A 22,549-nucleotide genomic window follows, 5' to 3' on the forward strand; every position below is an offset into this window, starting at 1 on the left:
CACCACCCTTTTGGCAGAAAGTGAAGAGGAACTCAAAAGCCTCTTGATGAAAGTGAAAGAAGAGAGTGAAAAAGTTGGCTTAAAGCTTGACATTCAAAAAACTAAAATCATGGCATTTGATCCCATCACTTCATGGCAAATAGATGGGGAAACAGTGGAAACAGTGTCAGACTTTATTTTTGGGGGCTCCAGAATCACTGCAGATGGTGACTGCAGCCATGAAATTAAAAGATGCTTACTCCTTGAAAGGAAAGTTATGACCAAGCTAGATAGCATATTCAAAAGCAGAGACATTACTTTGCCGACTAAGGTCCGTCTAGTCAAGGCTATGGTTTTTCCAGGGGTCACGTATGGATGTGAGAAATGGACTGTGAAGAAAGCTGAGTGCTGAAGAATTGATGCTTTTGAACTGTGGTGTTGGAGAAGACTCTTGGGAGTCCCTTGGACTGCAAGGAGATCCAACCAGTCCATTCTAAAGGAGATCAGTCCTGGGTGTTTATTGGAAGGACTGATGCTGAAGCTGAAACTCCAATACTTTGGCCACCCCATTCAAAGAGTTGACTCATTGAAAAGACTCTGATGCTAGGAGGAATTGGGGGCCAGAGGAGAAGGGGATGACAGAGGATCAGATGGCTGGATGGCATCACCGATTAGATGGACATGAGTTTGGGTGAACTCCAGGGGTTTGTGATGGACAGGGAGGCCTGGTGTGCTGCTGTTCATGGGGTTGCAAAGAGTTGGACACGACTGAGCGACTGAACTGAACTGAACTGAACTGACTGAAGTCTCCTACATACGAGCAATTCCCATTCTAAGAGCACAATTGTTAATACCAACAAAGTTAGCCTAGCCACTTGTCTAACACAATAGGCTATATATAACACTTTTCACACAAATAATACATAAAGAAAAAAAAACCATTTTAATCTTACACTACAGCACCTTGAAAAGCATAGTAGTACAGTCCTTCAACTGGCACACTGGTATCTAGTAAATAGGCAAGAAATAAAATACTTTATTACTGTACTCTATATAGTATTATACCATAAAGTACACAAAAGCACAACCACTTGTAGAAATGCACACATGTGACAATATATGCCGGACTCATGAACTAATACATGATTGGACATGGGAATGCACATTTGCATCTTTGAAAGCTCTCAACTTGAAGGTTCATATGTAGGGGACTTACTGTGCTCTTCTGGTTTAAGAGGAAAAGAAGAATAGTGATGAGTTTATCTTGCAACTTAGAAACTAGTCTGAAAGACAGTTCCCAAAGAGGTTTTACAAAACATTTTGAGTAATAGAAATATTTTGGAATGAATCTGTAGCCTTAAAATGTGTCTACTTGGAAAACCAAGATGATTTGCTTGTCTTTAGAATCCCCTGCCTAGTGTTCAAGTCTCCCTATTATAAAATGTCCTTTACCTAGCTGTATTGTTTATTGCCTGAACGGTATGTGGATTCTCTACCTATTAAACTGTCATTCAAATATTCCAGATAATGTCCCTGGCTTTTGAGAAACAGTTGAAGCCTGTCACATTGACTGCTACTGGAAAGAAATGAGTATACTCAGCAATTCAGTATTTTCATAATGTTACTAGTTTTTAGCATCAAGTCAGATATCTTGAGTTCGAATTTCAATTCCATTATTTCTTAATTATGTGACTTTGGGGCAATTTTTTAAAATATTCTTGACCTTATTTTCTTCATGTGTAGAGTGGGAATAATAATTATTCCTGCTTTGTAGGGCTGTGAGAAATGAATAAATACATATAAAGTATTCAGTTTTGGTACATAAAATACATTTAATAAATATCTAATAGTCTTGTTGATTTTATGGTAGTATTTTATAAATTTATGATTTAAAGCATTATTCTTCCTGCTTAAATTTTAATCTTAATAAAATAACATTTTTAACTAAAAATAAAAATTATACAGGTGAAATTCAGACTCAATAAATGATCAAGATGTATTTAGAGACAGAATACCCATTTCTACCATCCTTTTATATTTTATATCCCTAAGGCTCACTTTTAGTGAAATTATTTGCTGTCATCTACTGCTTTGGTTACTGCTCATCAGAAAACCTCTCACATAACTGAGGGTCACTCTTCCAATTCAATATGAAGGAGTGCTATTTTTAAAGTATATTTTTAAACCTATTTTTTTCAGGTCTACAAATAAAACCTACCATATATGCATCTAAAATGATTTTTAAAATATATTGCCCTAATGCAAATATTTTTATTATATATATTTTGATTTCAATGAGAGGAATTCAAAAGTACATCTAAATATTTTATTTGAAAGACAAATTATATCTTCATTGGATGTGATGAGTATTAAACATTTGTAGATTGTCACATAGATTTCATAATGCAATTGATAAATGTTGTTGTTCAGTCACTCATTTGAGTTCATTTTCTTGGGATCCCATGGACTGCAGCACACCAGGCTTCCCTGTCTCTTGGAGGCTTCACTGTCTCTCAGAGGCTGTTCAAACTCATGTCCATTGAGTCAGTGATACCATCCAACAATCTCATCCTCTATTGCTCCTTTCTCCTCCTGCCCTCAATCTTTACCAGCTTCAGGGTCGTTTCCAATGAGTTGGCTTTGCTCTTTCAATCAGGTGGTCAAGGTATTGGAGCTTCATATTTAGCATCAGTCCTTCCAAAGAATATTCAGAGTTGATTTCCTTTAGAGTTGACTGGTTTGATCTCCTTGCAGTCCAAGGGACTCTCAAGAGTCTTCTCTAGTACCATGGTTCAAAAGCATCAATTCTTCAGCACTCAACCTTCTTTATGGTCCAACTGTCATATCCATACCTGACTACTAGAAAAACCATAGCTTCAACTGTAAGGACCTTTGTTGCCAAAGTGATGTCTCTGCTTTCTAATATGGTATTTGGCATATTAATTGATAAATGAAAAAAATGGCAAATGAAAGTTTAATCTTGCAAGTTATAAAGTAAGTTTTGTAATCATTTAGACTTCTAGGCACGATATTACCTAAGCTTTTTGGTGTATCTTGACTTTTCAAATGAAAACATGACCTAAATATTTCCTGAAGGAATCTTCAGGGATTGCACACTTTAAAAGGTATATTCTTTTTTTTTTAATTTTATTTTTACTTTATTTTACTTTACAATACTGTATTGGTTTTGCCATACATTGACATGAATCCGCCATGGGTGTATACGAGTTCCCAGTCCTGAATCCCCCTCCCACCTCCCACCCCATATCATCTCTCTGGATCATCCCTGTGCACCAGCCCCAAGCATCTTGTATCCTGTATCGAACATAGACTGGCGATTCGTTTCTTACCTGATAGTATACATACATGTTTCAATGCCATTCTCCCAAATCATCCCACCCTCTCCCTCTCCCTCAGAGTCCAAAAGTCTGTTCTACACATCTGTGTCTCTTTTGCTGTCTCGCATAGAGGGTCATCATTACCATCTTTCTAAATTCCGTATATATGTGTCAGTGTACTGTATTGATGTTTTTCTTTCTGGCTTACTTCACTCTGTATAACCGGCTCCATTTTCATCCATCTCATTAGAACTGATTCAAATGTATTCTTTTTAATTGCTGAGTAATACTCCATTGTTTGAATTAGAAATTGTAGTGATTTTATTTTATTTTTTTGGATCATCGTGACTAATTTAAAGCATGGGAATAGAGGTTTAAAATTTAAAATAATATAAAGATTGTGTGGGGAAATTTTTGAAAATAGCAAAAAATAGATTTTCCAGATAATCACTTGACTTGGTATTCTCTGTGAATGATTACAAACACAGAATACAGAAATGTATTATTTTAGCTTGGGTTTCCCAGAAAGGAGGGACTGAAACAGACAGCGTGTATATTTAATCCTAAGGAACAGGTTGAGGGGCAAGGCAATGAGACAAGGAGAGGGAAAGACAAGGTGATGATGCCTAATCAGTTGGCCACTCCCAAGCACCATGGACTGCTGAATCCAGCAGCAAAGTCCTAGCAGAAGCCATGCACACTGTGTCTCAAGACAATTCATTAGGGGAAAAAAGGGAGAACTGTCAAATGGCTTCCTTCCCTAACTGATGAAAGGTTCACCCCACAAGTGAAATACTTTGACTGTCCAGTTCCCAGGACAGAGAAGGGAGGGTTTATGGAAATGGTCCTATGATCTGGGCTAAAGCACTGTCACAATGTGCATGCGTGAAGTGGCTGAGCCAAGAGATAGGTGAAGCCTTTTATTTCTGAACAATCATGAATTCAAAGGAAAAAGCATCAACTGTATTTTTGCAAGCCAAGGATAGCGACTTGATAACTTTTTAATGTATTTTCTCTGCATCACTTTTTCTGTGCCCAGTTTGAATTAATTTTATGGAAATATATTCTCTTCTAGACATTATTATGTTTGACTTTAAGTAATAGAAGCTCAGTGGAGAAGTAGACTTACCACACATACCACGAATTGTGAGGACAGACTTATGAGGACTAGAGAGGCAACTCACCTGTACAGTAAAGAACCAGGCTCCTCCTGCCACTGCTCAACATTTCTTACTGATGGCTGTTCCAGGCTGTTTCTCTTCTCCATGTTTTCATTGAAACAGATAGAGTATTGTCTTTTAGACAAATTAGTTACATGAGATAAAGCATCTACAACAGGAATATATTTTACATATATTTTAAAATTAGCATTATTTTTTTAAAACCTTACTTTTAATGATATTCCAAAGTTAATCTACCTCAGAAATTTTCCTATAATTTGAATCACTCTCAAATCAATTTAACATTCTAAAATGAATCAATATAATTCACCGCATTAACAGAATCAATTAGTATGATTATCTCAATATATGAATAAACATGCTTTTGATAAAATCTAACACCATTCACAACAGACTAGTTCCAAACAGGAAAAGAAGTACATCAAAGTTGTATATTGTCACCCTGCTTATTTAACTTATATGCAGAGTACATCATGAGAAACGCTGGGCTGGAAGAAGCATAAGCTGGAGTCAAGATTGCCGGGATAAATATCAATAACCTCAGATATGCAGATGATACCACCCTTATGGCAGAAAGTGAAGAGGAACTAAAAAGCCTCATGATGAAAGTTAAAGAGGAGAGTGAAAAAGTTGGCTTAAAGCTCAATATTTAGAAAACTAAGATCATGGCATCTGGTCCCATCACTTCATGGGAAATAGATGGGGAAACAGTGGAAACAGTGTCAGACTTTATTTTTTGGGGCTCCAAAATCACTGCAGATGGAAACTGCAGCCATGAAATTAAAACACACTTACTCCTTGGAAGGAAAGTTTTGACCTATCTAGATAGCATATTGAAAAACAGAGACATCAGTTTGTCAACAAAGGTCTGTCTAGTCAAGGCTATGGTTTTTCCAGTGGTCATGTATGGATGTGAATGTTGGACTGTGAAGAAAGCTGAGCACAGAAGAATTGATGCTTTTGAACTGTGGTGTTGGAGAGGACTCTTGAGAGTCCCTTCAACTGCAAGGAGATCCAACCAGTCCATCCTAAAGATCAGTCCTGGGTGTTCATTGGAAGGACTGATGCTGAAGCTGAAACATCAATACTTTGGCCACCTCATGCTAAGGGTTGACTCATGGGAAAAGACCCTGATGCTGGGAGGGATTGGGGGCAGGAGCAGAAGGGGATGACAGAGGATGAGATGGCTGGATGGCATCACCAACTCGATGCACATGAGTTTGGGTAAACTCCAGGAGTTGGTGATGGACAGGGAGGCCTGGCATGCTGCGATTCATGCGGTCGCAAAGAGTCGGACACAACTGAGCAACTGAACTGAGCTGAACTGAATACCACTCATATTTTTTAAAAAATCTCAACCAGGAAATTTATTTAATATGAGAAACACTATTGAATTTTTAAAAGTTTGTATCATACTTGATAGTAAAATATTAAATCCTTTCTTCCAAAGTTTGGGCACAGGGCAATTATAATCACAATTATAATTGATATTTAACTTTGTACTATAAATCTTAGTGTAATAAGACAAAGAAATAAAAGTTATAAAGAAAGACAACGCTGTAATTTTAGCTAACATGATTGTGTGCATGTAAAATCAGAAGAATATACAAATTATTGCAGTTAATTTAATAAGTTTGCTAGAAGGCAGTGGCACCCCACTCCAGCACTCTTGCCTGGAAAATCCCATAGACAGAGGAGCCTGGTAGGCTCCAGTCCATGGGGTCGCTAAGAGTCTGGCATGACTGAGTGACTTCACTTTCACTTTTCACTTTCATGCATTGGAGAAGGAAATGGCAACCTACTCCGGTGTTCTTGCCTGGAGAATCCCAGGGACAGAGGAGCCTGGTGGGCTGCCGTCTGTGGGGTCGCACAGAGTCGGACATGACTGAAGTGACTTAGCAGCTGCAGCAGCAGAATCAAAGTCAATATAAAAAATATGTGATCATTTTTATCGACTAACCAAATATCAGAAAATGAATTTTTAAAAAATATGATTTGCAATAGCATAAAATTATTTTTGTTGTTGTTCAATTGCTAAGTCATGTCTAATTCTTTGCAACCCCATGAACTGCAACAGGCCAGGCTCCTCTGTCTTCCACTGTCTCCAGGAGTTTGCTTAAATCCATGTCCATTGAGTCAGTAGTAAACTTTTATAGGTATTAAGCCTTTACAAATAAATCTAATGTAAGATATTCAACTTCTTTATTTTGAAAATCTCAAAACACTGCTGAGAGAAATTAGACTTAGTAAGTAGCTATATTATATCCTAGAATTAGAAGACTCAATATTGTAATTCTCTTATTTGAATTCTCTTTGCTTTCTCTTATTCTCTTCCCTTTACTTCTTGTTCTTTTTCCATTTCTTCCTTTTATGTGTAAGGTAAACAACATTTCATCTCAACTTCATGAAAACTGTTTCATGTAGCATTTTGCTTTGTGAAAATATATTTGTGAATCTTTGATCTCACCAGTAAATTTTTAGCATATAGATGTAGTGTTAAAAATGATAACATGTCTTCCAGGCCAGCATAAAAATATCCTATTTAACTCCATAATATAATTTATACATTTCATTTTACAATAAAATTTAGAGAAAGAAATATATTCTAATGCTATTAATAAAACAAAAGATCAAAATATTTTACTAGAGGAAATTAGATTTAAACAAATGAAGATGAGATAAAGTTGCAGAGTAATAAACTCAGATTACTAGGCACCTTGTATTTTATTCTCACAATTCTCAGCCTTACCTGTAAGGTAAAGTAAGGTAAGGTAATGGTTATTCCCATTTTGCAGGTAAGTACTCTGAAACTCATCAGATTTAATTTATCTAGAGTCAGTGAGCAAAAAATAAAAACACCAAAAAACATGAATATGAATCTTCACTTGAGTGTGACCAGCCTACCACCCACATTGTTTCCTCTGTGCCATGCTGTGAGGAGTCATGGGGAATTTCAGTTCACTTTCAAAGACTTCATGCCCAGTGTCTTCCTGGATTTCCTGAAGGGAAGTAACTCTGAGACAACTTTTTCCCAAACCCATTTCTTTACAATTCAGAAAACTAAGGGAAAGAAAATTTGGCAGAGCACTTCCCAATTTATGTTCCTTTGGTTTCTGGTGGCTGCCTTCCCGTTTCTATTTCTGGTGACAAAATCCCAATCCTTGTTGTCTCTTGCCTGCACTACTGCAGGAGCCTCCTCTCTGGTGTCTTTCAGTTCACTTCAGTTCGGTCACTCAGTTGTGCCTGACTCTTTGCGACCCCATGGACTGCAGCACGCCAGGCTCCCCTGTCCTTCACCATCTCACGAAACTTGCTCAGACTCACGTCCATTGAGTAAGTGATGCCATCCAACCATCTCATCCTCTGTTGTCCCCTTTCCTTCCCACCTTCAATCTTTCCCAGCATCAGGATTTTTTCTAAAGAGTTGGCTCTTCACATCAGTTGGCCAAAATATTGGAGCTTCGGCTTCAGTATCAGTCATTCCAATGAATATTCAGGATTGTTTTCCTTTAGGATTGACCAGTTTGATCGCCTTTCTGTCCAAGGGACTCTCAAGAGTCTTCTCCAATACCACAGTTCAAAAGCATCAATTCTTTGGCATTCAGCTTTCTTTATATTCCAACTCTCACATCCATACATGACTACTGGGAAACCCATAGCTTTGACTAGATGGCCTGCAGTTAATAATCCTATATACTGCTGCTTGAATAGACTTATTAAATACAAATACTTGTTATACCAAAATGGGATGGTATTAGGTTGCGAGGATTAAAAGAGATATAAAACATTTAAAGTTCTTTTTTTTAAAATAAATAATTTTTTTTTTTTTTTGCTTTACAATATTGTATTGGTTCTGACACAGATCAACATGAATTCGCCACGGGCGTGCATGTGTTCCCATGCAAAAATCCTTAACAAAATTATAGCAATCAGAATCCAACAACACATTAAAAAGATCATACACTGTGACCAAGTGGGCTTTATTCCCAGGGATGCAAGGATTCTTCAATATTCACAAATCAATCAATGTAATTCACCACATTAACAAATTGAAAAATAAAAGCCATATGATTATCTCAATAGATGCAGAGAAAGCCTTTGACAAAATTCAACATCCATTTATGATAAAAACTCTCTAGAAAACAGGAATAGAAGGAACATACCTTAACATAATAAAAGCTATATATGACAAACCCATAGCAAACATTATTCTCAATGGTGAAAAATTGAAAGCATTTCCCCCAAAGTCAGGTACAAGACAAGGGTGCCCATTTTCACCACTACTATTCAATATAGTTTTGGAAGTTTTGGCCACAGCAATCAGAGCAGAAAAAGAAATAAAAGGAATCCAAATTGGAAAAGAAGAAGTAAAACTCTGTTTGCAGATGACATGATCCTCTACATAGAAAACCCTAAGGACTCCACCAAAAAATTACTAGAGCTAATCAATGAATATAGTAAAGTTGCAGGATATAACATCAACACACAGAAATCCCTTGCATTCCTATACACTAATAATGAGAAAATAGAGAAACTAAGGAAACAATTCCATTCACCATTGCAATGAAAATTTCCTACTTAATACAGGGCTAAGCACTTAGCTAAAGCTGAAACTCCAGTACTTTGGCCACCTCATGTGAAGAGTTGACTCATTGGAAAAGACTCTGATGCTAGGAGGGATTGGGGGCAGGAGGAGAACGGGACGACAGAGGATGAGATGGCTGGATGGCATCACTGACTCGATGGACGTGAATCTGAGTGAACTCGGAGTTGGTGATGGACAGGGAGGCCTGGCGTGCTGCGATTCATGGGGTTGCAAAGAGTCGGACACGACTGAACGACTGAACTGAACTGAGCTGAAGCACTTAGCATCCAGTAAATACTTGCTATTATTATGTTCCTATGCAGAGACCAACAATGACTTTCCATTGTTCATAAAGGGAAGATACAATGGAGCTTCCTGGAAGCAGACAGTGGGAAGAGGTTTCATGTGTGTGATCACCTGTAGAGATGCTGCCTGGAGAAACTGGCAGTGAAGTGCAGGAATCTAGACAGGGAAGGGGAAGATCTATGAATGCGTTCAGATGATGTCCGAGCACCCACTGGATCTCATAGGAGCTCTGAAATATACATTACACCTCAAGGTCTATTCCACATTAAGGACGCGGAGGGGGCTGGCTTTATATTTCTGGTCAGTCATTGGCAATGAGTCACCCTGGGAGAGATAAAAACTCCCAGCATTTCTGAATTTTGGCCTGTATAGGTCAAAGTGTTGAACATAACCTGCATGACATCTTCAGGAAAAAATTTTGGGTGCAAGCCAATAGAAGCAAAGCATACAGGCCAGGGGATCAGTGCCCAGGACTGCAAGGAAGGTAGGCAGAGTGCCAACAATGTCCAGCACCTTTTTCTGTTGACACTTGCAGTCTTCCTATGAAGGCCTATTTCCTACTGCTGCTCTTTACTTATCCTGTGTTCCAGTCAAGTCACACGATTCATTCATTCATAGTTAGCCAGCATTTGTCAGCGGCTCAGTGGTAAAGAATCCACTGCCAATGCAGGAGATGTGAGTTTGATCCCTGGGTCAGGAAGATCCCTTGAAGGAGGAAAAGGCAACCCATTCCAGTATTCTTACCTGGAAAATCCCACGGACAGAGGAGCCTGGCGGGCTACAGTCCATGGGCCTGCAAAGAGTCAGACACAAGTTAGCAACTGAGCAAACGCAATAGCATGTTTCAGGTGTTGGGAAAATAAGAATAAACAATTTGTCTCTCTTATTGAGCCAATATTCCCTTGGGAATATAAGCAATATGCAACAAGCAATTACTGTTGCTAGTTACATATAATTACATACTGTTACGTATAGATTCATCTATATGATATCAGGTGAGGATATTGATGAAGAAAAGTAAAGCTGGGTAAGAGGACATGGTGTCTGGGATTTTTTTGTTTTGTTGCTTTTTGTTTTAGATAGAGTGATCAGGAAAGTTCTCTCTGAGGAGATGATATACTAACAAAGAGCAGTGAGGTGCAGAAGTAAAATCAGTTAATATTTAGCAGAAAAGAATCCCCAGGGAGAAGAGCTATATACAAGCTCTGAGGTAGAAGATGCCTTGCTTCTTTTGTGGGACCACACAGAGGCCTGAGGACTGGACTGTAGTGGGCAGTGGAGAGTGGCAGGAGGTTTTTGAGAGCCAGAGACCAGAAGGTTTAGGTCTTGGAAACTAGAGTCGTGGTGCATACTTTGGATTTCCTTCTAACTGTGGTGAGAAGTCACCAAGAACCTTATGTTTCCAAGCCTATCAGGTATTTACTGCTGTTCCAAAAGGTATCAGAATCCTTAGTCACTTAAAATAACTACCACTAATTTGCTCACAGTTGTGTGTGTTGGCCGTGTGGGAAGGGTGTGGCCGGGATGTCTTGACTCTGCTGCAGGGAGGTGGCTGAGCTCGGTAAGTGCTTAGGTGGTCAGTGGGCAGTCAGTGGGGGACTGCTTGGTTTTGGAAGCCCTACCTCATGGGTTTGACAGTTGGTGAAGGCCAAGAACTAAAACTGGGGTTTTAGTTTTCCTCCACTTTTCTCCTCCACTGGTCCTTTCATGTGTATCCATCCCTTCATGTAGTCTTCATCACAAGACATGAGGAGCAGAATTGGGCAGAAAGATCTGGAAGTCCATCATGGATAGGTTAAGTTGAAAATATTTCTTAGCTATACTGAAGTATCATGTAACCATTTGGTATGTGAGTGTGGGTTTTAAGTAAGGGTCAAGATACTTAGCTCCTCTTTGAAGCCAGTGAATTGGATGAGAACCTATAATGAATGAATATAGATTAAGAATAGAACAGATTCATGACTTTGTGGTTCTTATACTGGAACAAGAAGTGGATTCAGCAGTGGAGATTGGGGAGAGGTAGGTATTTAGTACCTTATTAAGCATAACATAATCTAGGAGAGTAGATGGTGCTGGTTATGAAGTAAAGAGTATATTTCATCCAGTCTGTGTACATTGGTAATTTAAAATGAAGAAAACAAAAATTATTTAATTAAATCACATATTAGTTCAATGATTCTTCTTTCTCACTTTCCTATTATTATAGCTTCTACTCTTCAAAAGCTTCTCCCAATTCAAGTTCTGAAAAAAAAAATGAAGGAAAAAAAAAAAAGACTGTTTGATGGTGATTGAAATGTCAGCTTCGTTACTAATAAAATACAAGATGGAGGAGAGGATATAGGTTAGTATTAGGCAGATTTACCACCTGGTTGGAGGCAGACCTAGACAGCCATGTCCTAGCTTTACTAGAAATTTCTCTACACCATATTTCATTCTCCCAAATTCTGTTTCATTTTTATTATTTATATTGTCGTAGTTGTTCAGTTGCTCAGTCCTGTGTGACTCTTTGAGACCCATGGACTGCAGCATGCTAGGCTTCCCTGTCTTTCACCATCTCACAAAGCTTGGTTAGACTAATGTCCACTGAGTCAGTGATGCCATCCAACCATCTCGTCCTCTATTGTTCCCTTCCCTTCCCGCCTTCAATCTTTCCCAGCATCAGGGTCTTTTCTAATGAGTTGGCTCTTCTCATCAGGTGGCCAAAGTATTGGAGCTTCAGCATCAATCCTTCGAATGAATATTCAGGATTGATTTCCTTTAGGATTGACTGGTTTAATCTCCTTGCAGTCCAAGGAACTCTCAAGAGTCTTCTCCAACACTACAGTTCAAAAGCATCAATTCTTCAATGCTCAGCCTTCTTTGCCATCCAGCACTCACATCCATACATGACTACTGGAAAAACCATAACTTTGACTATACAGACTTTTGTTGGCAAAGTATTGTCCCTGATTTTTAATGTGCTGCCTAGGTTTGTCATAGCTTTTCTTCCAAGAAATAAGTCTTTTAATTTTGTGGCTTCAGTCACCATCTGCAGTGATTTTGGAGCCCAATAAAATAAAGTCTGTCACTGTTTCCATTGTTTCCTCATCTATTTGCCATGAAGTGATGGGACTGGATGCCATGATCTTCGTTTTTTGAATGTTACATTGTAGCCCAGCTTTTTCACTCTCCTTTTTCAGTTTCAGCTCCTCTTCACTTTCTGCCATAAGGGTGGTGTCTTCTGCATATCTGAGGTTATTGATATTTCTCCTGGCAATGTTGATTCCAGCTGTCCTTCATCCAGCCTGATGTACTCTGCATATAAGTTAAATAGGCTGGGTGAAAATATACAGTCTTGATGTACTCCTTTCCCAATCTGGAACCAGTCTGTTGTTCCATGTCTGATTCTAACTGTTGCTGCTTGACCTGCAGGCAGGTTTCTCAGGAGGCGGGTAAGGTGGTCTGATATCCCCAACTGTTGAAGACTTTTCCAGTTTGTTGTGATCCACACAGTCAAAGGCTTTAGTGTAGTCAATGAAGCAGAAATAGATGTTTTTTCTGCAATTCTCTTACTTTTTCTATGATCCAGTGGATGTTGGCAATTTGATCTCTGGTTCCTCTGCCTTTTCTAAATCTAGCTTGAACACGTGGAAGTTCTCAGTTCATGTACTGTTGAAGCCCAGCTTTGAGAAGTTTGAGCCTAACATTGCTAGCGTATGAAATGAGGGCAATTGTGTGATAGTTTGAACATTCTTTGGCATTACCTTTCTTTGGGATTGGCATGAAAACTGACCATTTCCTGTGGCCACTGCTGAGTTTTCTAAATTTGCTGGCATACTGAGTGCAGTACTTTAACAACATCATCTGTTAGAATTTGAAATAGCTAAACTGGGATTTCATCACCTCCACTAACTGTTTGCAATGACTTTTCCTAAAGCCCATTTGATTTCACGTTCCAGAATATATGGCTCTTGGTGAGTGATCACACCATCATGCATCTCTTCTTAATATTTTCTGCTTCTGTTTTTTATATGAAATATAGAAACTCTTGTCATCTTTGTGGAGGTCCAATAAATAGCATCCTATTTCCTTGCCAAGGTTCAGAAAAATTTTAAAAAGTAAAACAAAAGGATGGCCAACAACAATCAGAATGTTAGTTTTATTTTTTGGTAAATGCTAAGTTGAAGGACTTAGCAGAGTTTAAGGGCCAAATGAACTTGCACAAGAAGCTCCAAAATTAGGTAGACTTATGGACAGATGGACATCTCTGAAAGAGATGGGAATACCAGACCACCTGACTTATTTGCCCCTTGAGAAGCCTGTATGCATGTCAGGAAGCAACAGTTAGAACTGGACATGGAACAACAGACTGGTTCCAAAGAGGAAAAGGAGTATGTCAAGGCTGTATATTGTCACCCTGCTTATTTAACTTATATGCAGAGTACATCATGAGAAATGCCTGGCTGGATGAAGCACAAGCTGGAATCAAAATCGCCAGGAGAAATATCAATAACCTCAGAGATGCAGAGGACACCACCCTTATGGCAGAAAGTGGTGAAGAACTAAAGAGCCTCTTGATGAAAGTGAAAGACGAGAGTGAAAAAGTTGGCTGAAAGCTCAACATTCAGAAAACGAAGATCATGGCATCTGGTCCCATCACTTCATGGGAAATAGATGGGGAAACAGTGTTAGACTTTATTTTTGGGGGCTCCAAAATCACTGCAGATGGAAATTGCAGCCACGAAATTAAAAGACGCTTATTCCTTGAAGGAAAGTTATGACCAACCTAGCTGCTGCTAAGCTGCTGCTAAGTCGCTTCAGTCGTGTCTGACTCTGTGCGACCCCATAGTCAGCATCCCACCAGGCTCCTCTATCCCTGGGATTCTCCAGGGAAGAACACTGGAGTGGGTTTCCATTTCCTTCCCCAATGCATGAAAGTGAAGAGTGAAAGTGAAGTCTCTCAGTCGTGTCCGACTCTTAGAGACCCCATGGACTGCAGCATACCAGGCTCCTGCATCCATGGGATTTTCCAGGCAAGAGTACTGGAGTGGGTGACATTGTCTTCCCCAAGACCAACCTAGATAGCATATTAAAAAGCAGAGATGTTGCTTTGTCAACAAAGGTCTGTCTAATCAAGGCTATGGTTTTTCCAGTGGTCATGTATCGATGTGAGAGTTGGAGTATAAAGAAAGTTGAGCACCAAAGAATTGATGCTTTTGAACTGTGGTGTTGGAGAAGACTCTTGAGAGTCCCTTGGACTGCAAGGAGATCCAACCAGTCCATCCTAAAGGAGATCAGTCCTGGGTGTTCATTGGAAGGACTGATGCTGAAGCTGAAATTCCAGTACTTTGGCCACCTCATGCGAAGAGCTGACTCATTGGAAAAGACCCTGATGCTGAGAGGGATTAGGGCCAGGAGGAGAAGGGGACGACAGAGGATAAGATGGTTGGATGGTATCACCGACTCACTGGACATGGGTTTGGGTGGACTCCGGGAGTTGGTGATGGACAGGGAGGCCTGGTGTGCTGCGGTTTATGGGATCGCAAAGAGTCAGACACGACTGAGTGACTGAACTGAACTGATGGACAGATGACAGGTAGCACTGGACTTAGGCAGGCCCCAGCTGGTAGAGATGGGCAAAGAGTGCCCTGGGAGAACAGTGGAGAATAAATAGCTGCTTCTGTGGGCAACTTAGTGTCAAAAGGAAGCAAGGAGGTTCTGGCTATGTAAGTCTTGTTTATTTTTCCCCAAATTACACCCTTAACCTGAATGGAGTGAATAAAACTGTAGAGAGAGGCCAAAGTGTATACCCACTCAGGTTGGAGTGGGGAACATTGTCCCAACAAACACTCAAGACATTTCCTTTGTACAGGTGGATTATTGACACTTTAATATTTAACTCCTTTTGGTGGGGTATGAAAAAGAATCAATAGTAACATTTCTAGAAGTAATTGGAATGGTTTGAAAGAAACTGTTATAAAAATGATATTATAATTTGTATTTTCATGTGTAAAAGAAATGAAGCAAACTTAGGTGTGTGTATTTGAGAGGCATTAGGGAGTTGAAGACAGAGAGCTTGGCAAGAGGATGAAGCACATGGCTTGGGCTTGATTCTTCTCAGGGAGATAAAAGGAAATAATGGAGTAAAAGGATTGGCTTAAAAGTACCCTGAATCAGCCAAATTTATACATATATCCCCTCCTTTTTGAGTCTCCCTTCCACCCGCCCCCCATCCCAGCCCTATAGGTTATTACAGAGCACTGAGCTATACAGCAGAAACTAACACAACATCATAAAGCAATTATACTCCAATAAAAAAGAATGGATACATATCAGCATTTATTATATATGAGTATGAATTCAGATATTTATCTCATTTTCTGTTGTAAATGCTATCATGTTAAGCTTGAATTTGTACATATATTCTTTCATTTTTATTAAGATATTGCCATTTTTTGAAAATAGACATATAACAAAATTATGCAAATAAAAGATCAGATGCAATCTTAAAAAACAGTTCTCTTAATAGCCATGGTAGAAACGTGGGCTCAGAAGAGTTACATTGCTGTCCAGAGTGAAAGGTCGGGAGAGGGAGAGAGACACGCAGTGTGCATCTCAGAGTTCCGTAATTCAGCATTCTCACTCTGGAGTGAACAGAATAGCATTGGGCATGCAATGAACATAACTTCCTTAAAAGGATTTTTTTCTACTTCACTACAGTGTACACAAGTATGAGGAAGCTGCTGCTGTGATTTGACCCATCAAGAATTAAGTACGTAAATGAATTCTAGTTTATCCCAGACAAAAAACTAGCAATCCTGTCTAAACTTTGTCCACTGTACACTTTGAATCATCCTCCCAATGCCCACTTAATTACACTAGACTGACAGCTGCTCTTCTAGGCAGCCCCCTAAGTGGCCGTCATGCTGGAGGGGCATCCCCAACATGTGACTGCAGGATGGGGAGCCCATAAACATTATATTTGATAATTCCACTCCAATGGAAGTTCAAGGATACATACCACCTCCCTCTGGATATGTTAACTATTTTTTAATGATGTTATCTGATATTTTAACATGTATGCAGAGCAGCAGAGCCTTGAGTTTGTTGTTTAAATATCTTTGATGCTGTGTCATAACAAATTAGTTTCTAAATGTTGCCAATTTGGCAGACAAAGCTGATTATTTCCTGCAATCACACTGCATATGTGCACGAGATTATAATTAATGATCAGGGATGCCAGCCATACTTTAATAATGATCCTTCAGTGTTTAGGAGCCGATTAGAGCGACTGGCATTTGTCCCCTCTATTGGGGCAGAGGCATGAGAAAGGAGGCAGTGAATCTGGATAGATCTATCAGTGTCAGGAAATCAATAGTTTGCTGATTTCCATTATAAATTTGAAGATTCTGGGGGAGTTATCGACAAAGCTGCTGCTGTGAATATTAACAGAGTGTTTATGTAGCCTCCACTGAAGCAGCACAAGTCCTAATTAGGTTGAAATTGGTCTTTTGGCAACTTTGCAATATTCGCTTCCTCATCATACCAGGATGCCACATGAGGACTCTGAGCAGATTAGTGATATATTTTAGAAGAATTTAGTGTGAGCACTAAATGTCAAGATATCAAAGGTGTTTCATCATAATGAAATGAGATTTATCAACTCCCACTTCCCAAGATTTTGGCTTTTTCAAAGACCATGTTTTCTTTCTGTTTCTTGGCAAAAATGTGGCCAACGGTGTATGTGGTTTAAGTGGAGATGATGTTTTTGATGATACAAACAAGAGGGAAATGAGGATGACAGAGAAAAACCCACAAATCTTTATCAATGGAGCCTACTTTAAGAAAGTAAGCTGGAGCCTTGGAATTCCAAAGCAATTAAAGTTCAAAGTGATTCTTTAATTAACCAAAGAATTCATCCTGGGATAATTTTAGATTATCTGGTATTAAAAATAGAGTTTGATTTGCCTACCATTTAGAACTCTCTCCTTTACAAATGGAGCTATATCGATAGTCTCATGGACCTTTTTGTGATGATGCTTACTGTGATTCCGAAAAATTTTGGATAACCCTAATTCCCCTTCTCCCACATCTTCCTATACTACTATGATACATTATTCCAAGGCAAATCAATTGTACTTTGTAACGGAAAACCTATGTGATGATTAAACTTTCATGAGGTATCTGGAGATAGTAATTCCAAATGCTACTGCAATAGGAACTTTCATACCAATAAAAATAAAACAAAGCACTGAGATCTAATGTTATAACACCACTTTTAGGCAAGAAAATCACAAGGGCCAAATTTCTTAACCATAATTTGGATGGCACTTTCCCAGGATTGTTTTTAAACCAGGTTCTTAAATTAGAGGACTTAATATTTTATCATATATATATATATATAGCTTACCTAGTAGTTCAGATATTAAAAAATCTGCCTGCAGTGCAGGAGACCTAGGAGACCTAGGTTCTATCGTTAGATGCCTGGGTCAGGAAGATCTCCTGGAGAAAGAAATGGAAACCCTCTCCAGTATTCTTTCCTGGAGAATTCCATGGACAGAGGAGCTTGGTTGGCTACAGTTCATGGGGGCGCTAAGAGTTGGATACGACTGAATGACTAACACTCATATGTGTGTGTGTATGTGTGTGTGTGTTTATTTGTGTCTGTTAGTCACTCATTTGTGTGTGACACTTTGTGACCCCATGAACTGTAGCCCACCAGGCTTCTCTGACCATGGTATTCTCTAGGCAAGAATACTGGGGTAGGTTTCCATCCCCTCTTCCAGGGTATATTCCCAACCCAGGGATCAAGCCCTCATCTTTTAAGGCTCCTGCATTGGCAGGTGGGTTCCTTACCACTATTACCACATAGGAATCTTACCTATTTCTCTATCTATCTATCATTTTTAGACTGAGAAGGAAGAATTGGAGTGTAAGTTTGATATACAAGCTTACCCAGGAAGGAAAATTAAGGAAATTATAACTGTTTGCTCTTATTTGTAGTTGAATGCACACTTAGAGATAGACACAGAAACAAAATTACCTTGGGGACACCAAGCTAACTGTGTCAATTCTTTGGGGTATCTGTTGGCTCCCAAGGCAGGCTGAGTAGTCCTTCTAGAGATTCATCAATCACTCTTTTCCAAGGCTTTCTTCATTCTTGAGAAAGAAGTAGGAAACTAGAATCATGTGACATCTTGGGACTCAGTAAACAGGCTCTTGATCAAAAAGTTTAAATTAAAAAAAAAAAAACTTAAAAAAAACTTGTCCTATTATTTGTTTCTGGAGAAGGCAATGGCACCCCACTTCAGTATTCTTGCCTGGATAATCTCATGGATGGAGGAGCCTGGAAAGCTGCAGTCCATGGGGTCGCTAACAGTCGGACACGACTGAGCGACTTCACTTTCACTTTGCACTTTCATGCATTGGAGACGGAAATGGCAACCCACTCCAGTGTTCTTGCCTGGAGAATCCCAGGGATGGGGGAGCCTGGTGGGCTGCCATCTGTGGGGTCGCACAGAGTCGAACACGACTGAAGTGACTTAGCAGAGAGCAGAGAGATTATTTGTTTCGTCGATTTCTTTAAAGAATTCTATTTTTGTTGTTCAGTCTACCCAGTCGTGTCCAACTCTTTGTGACCCCATGGACTGCAGCATGCCAGGCCTCCCTGTCCCTTACCATCTAGTAAAGTCCACCCAAGTTCATATTCATTGCATCAGTAATGCCATCTAGCCATCTCATCCTCTGATGCCTTCTTCTCCTTCCTCCCTCAGTCTTTCCCAGCATCAGGAACTTTTCCAATGAGTCATCTGTTCACATCAGATAACCAAGGTATTGGAGCTTCAGCTTCAGCATCAGTCCTTCCAGTGAATATTCACTGGTTGATCTCCCTTAAGATTGACTGGTTTGATCTTCTTGCTGTACAAGGGACTTTTAGAAGTCTTCTCCAGCACCATAGTTTGAAGGCATCAATTCTTTGGCGTTCTGCTTTTACAGTCCAGCTGTCACAACTGTATGCGAACACTGGGAAGACCATAGCATTGACTATACAGACCTTTGTTGGCAGAGTAATGTTACTTTTGAACACACTGTCTATGTTTGTCATTGCCTTCCTACCAAGAAGCAATCGTCTTCTGATTTCATGGCTGCAGTCACCATCTTTAGATATTGTAGAGCCTAAGAAGAGGAAATCTGTCACTACTTCCACCTTTCCCCCTTCTATTTGCCATGCAGTAACAAGTCCAGATGCCATGATCTTAGTTTTTTGTTTTTAATGTTGCCCATTTATTTATTATTATTTTGCTTTACAATACTGTATTGGTTTTGTCATACATCAACATGAATCTGCCACGGGTATACATGTGTTCCCAATCCTGAACCTCCCTCCCACCTCCCTCCCCATTAGTTTTGTTTAATATTTAGTCTTAAGCCAGCTCATTCACTCTCCTCCTTCATCCTCATCAAGAGGCTCTTTAGTTCCTCTTCACTTTCTGCCATTGAGTAGGTGGTATCATCCACATATCTGAGGTTGTTTATGTTTCGCCCACCTATCTTGATTCCTGCTTGTAACTCATCCAGCCTAGAATTTCTCATGATGTGCTCAGCATATAGGTTAAAGAAACAGGGTGACAGCAGACAGTCCTGTTGTACTCCTTTCTCGATCTTGAACCAATCAGTTGTTCCATACAGGGTTCTAACTGTTGCTTCTTGACACACATACAGGTTTCTCAGGAGACAGGCAAGATAGTCTGGTATTCCCATCTCTTAAGAGCTTTCCACAGTTTGTCATGATCCACACAGTCAAAGGCTTTAGCATAGTTGATGAAACAGGGATAGATGTTTTTCTGAAATTCCTTTGATTTCTCTATATCCTGGTGAATATTGGCAATTTGTTCTCTAGTTCCTCTTTCTTTTTTAAACCAAACTTGGCCATCTGGAAGTTCTTGGTTTCCATAATGCTGAAGCCTAGCATGCAAGATTTTAAGCTAGTAAGTCATGGGAGATGAGTGCAACTGTCTGATGGTTAGCACATTCTTTGGTACTACCCTTCTTGAGAATTGCGATGAGGGTTGACCTTTTCCAGTCCTGTGGCCACTGCTAGGTCTTCCAGATTTGTTGACATAATGGAATATGAAATCTTGATGACATCCTCCTTTTGGGATTTTGAATAGTTCTGCTGGAATTTCATAGCACCTACTAGCTATAGCAGTGCTTCTTAAGCCCCACTTGACTTTGCACTCCAGAATGTCTGGCTCTGGGTGACTCACCACAACCACTGTAGTAATCCAGTTCATTAAGATCTTTTTATATAGTTCTTCCATGTATTCTTTCCATCTCTTCTTTATCTCTCAGTGTCTACCAGGTCTCTACCATTTTTATCCTTTATTGTGCCCATTTTTTGGGTGGAATGCTCTCTTGATATTTCCAATTTTCCTTAAGAGATCTCTAGTTTTTCCCCTTTTGTTGTTTTCTTCTATTTTTTAGTGTTGTTCACTGAAGAAGACTTTGAGCTTTCCTGGTGGCTCAGATGGTAAAGCATATACCTACAGTGGGGAGACCCGGGTTCAACCCCTGGGTCTGGAAGATCTCCTGAAAGAAACGGCAACCCACTACATTATTCTTGCCTTGAAAATCCCATGGATGGAGGAACCTGGTAGGGTATAGTCCATGGGGTTGCAAAGAGTCGCATATGACTGAGTGACTTCACTTCACTTTGTCTCTTCTAGCTTTTTTTTTTTGAATTCTGTGTTTAATTGGGTGTACCTTCCCTCACTCCCTTGCTTTTCACTTCTCTTCGTTCTTCCACTATTTGTAAAGCCCCTTCAGATAACCACTTTTCCTTCTTGCTTTTCTTTTGCCTCAGGATGATTTTGTTCACCACCTCCTGTAACTATTATGGACCTCTGTCCATAGTTCTTCAGGCAAACTGTTAACTAGATCTAGTCCCTTGAATCCATTCATTACGTCTACTGTGAATTATACGGGATTTAAGTCATACCTGGCTGGCCTATTGTTTTTCCCAGTTTTCTTTAACTTAAGCCTGAGTTTTGCTATGAGAAACTGATGATCTGAGCCACAGTCAGCTCCAGATCTTGTTTTTGCTGACTGTATACAGCTTCTCCAACTTTGGCTACAAAGAATGTAACCAATTTGATTTCAGTATTGACCATTTGGTGGTGTCCATGTGTAAAGTTGTCTCTTGTGTTGTTGAAAAAAGGTGTTTGCTATGATTAGTGCATTTTCTTGGCAGAATTAATTTAACTTTTTCCCTTGCTTCATTTTGTTCTCCAAGGCCAGACTTGCCTGTTACTCCAGATATCTTTTGACTTCTACTTTTGCATTCCAATCCCTGTTGATGAATAGAACATTTTTTTTTTTTTTTTTTAGGTGTTAGTTCTAGGATATCTTCTAGGTCTTTGTAAAACTGATCAACTTCAGCTTCTTTGGCATTGCTGGTAGGGGCATAGACTTATTGTGATGTTGAATGGCTTGCCTTGGAAATGAACTGAGACCATTCTGTCATTTTTGAGGTTGCACTCAAGTACTGATCTCTTTTATTTTGGTCTCTTTTACTGATTACGGGGGCTACTCCTACTTTGTTTCTTCTAAGGATTCTTTCCCACAGTAGTGGATATAATGGTCATCTAAATTAAATTCGCCCATTCCCGCCCATTCCTAACATGTCAATGTTTATTCTTACCTGACAAGTCTCCTGCTTGACTACATCCAGTTTTCCTTGATTCATGGACCTAACATTCCAGGTTCCTATACATTACTGTTCTTTGCAACATCGGATTTTACTTTCATCACCAGACACATCCACAGCTGAGTGTCATATTCACTTTGGCCCAGCCACTTCATTCATTCTGGGGCAATGGGTAATTCTCCTCTGCTCTTCCCCAGTAGCTTATTGGACAGCTTCAGACCTGGGGGACTCATCTTTCGGTGTCATATCTTTTTGGCCTATTATACAGTTCCTGAGGTTCTCACAGCAAGTATGCTGGGGTGGTTTGCTTCCTGCAGTGAATCACATTTTGTCAGAACTCTCTAATATGACCTGTCCATCTTGGGTGGCCCTCCATGGCGTGGCTCATAGCTTCATTGAATTACACAAGCCTCTTCTCCATGACAAGATAGTGATCTATGAAGGGGAAAGAATTCTGTGTGTACTATAAACTGCT

The sequence above is a fragment of the Ovis aries genome, chromosome 3 (genome assembly GCF_016772045.2).
Source record: "Ovis aries strain OAR_USU_Benz2616 breed Rambouillet chromosome 3, ARS-UI_Ramb_v3.0, whole genome shotgun sequence".
NCBI classification, from domain to species: Eukaryota; Metazoa; Chordata; class Mammalia; order Artiodactyla; family Bovidae; genus Ovis; species Ovis aries.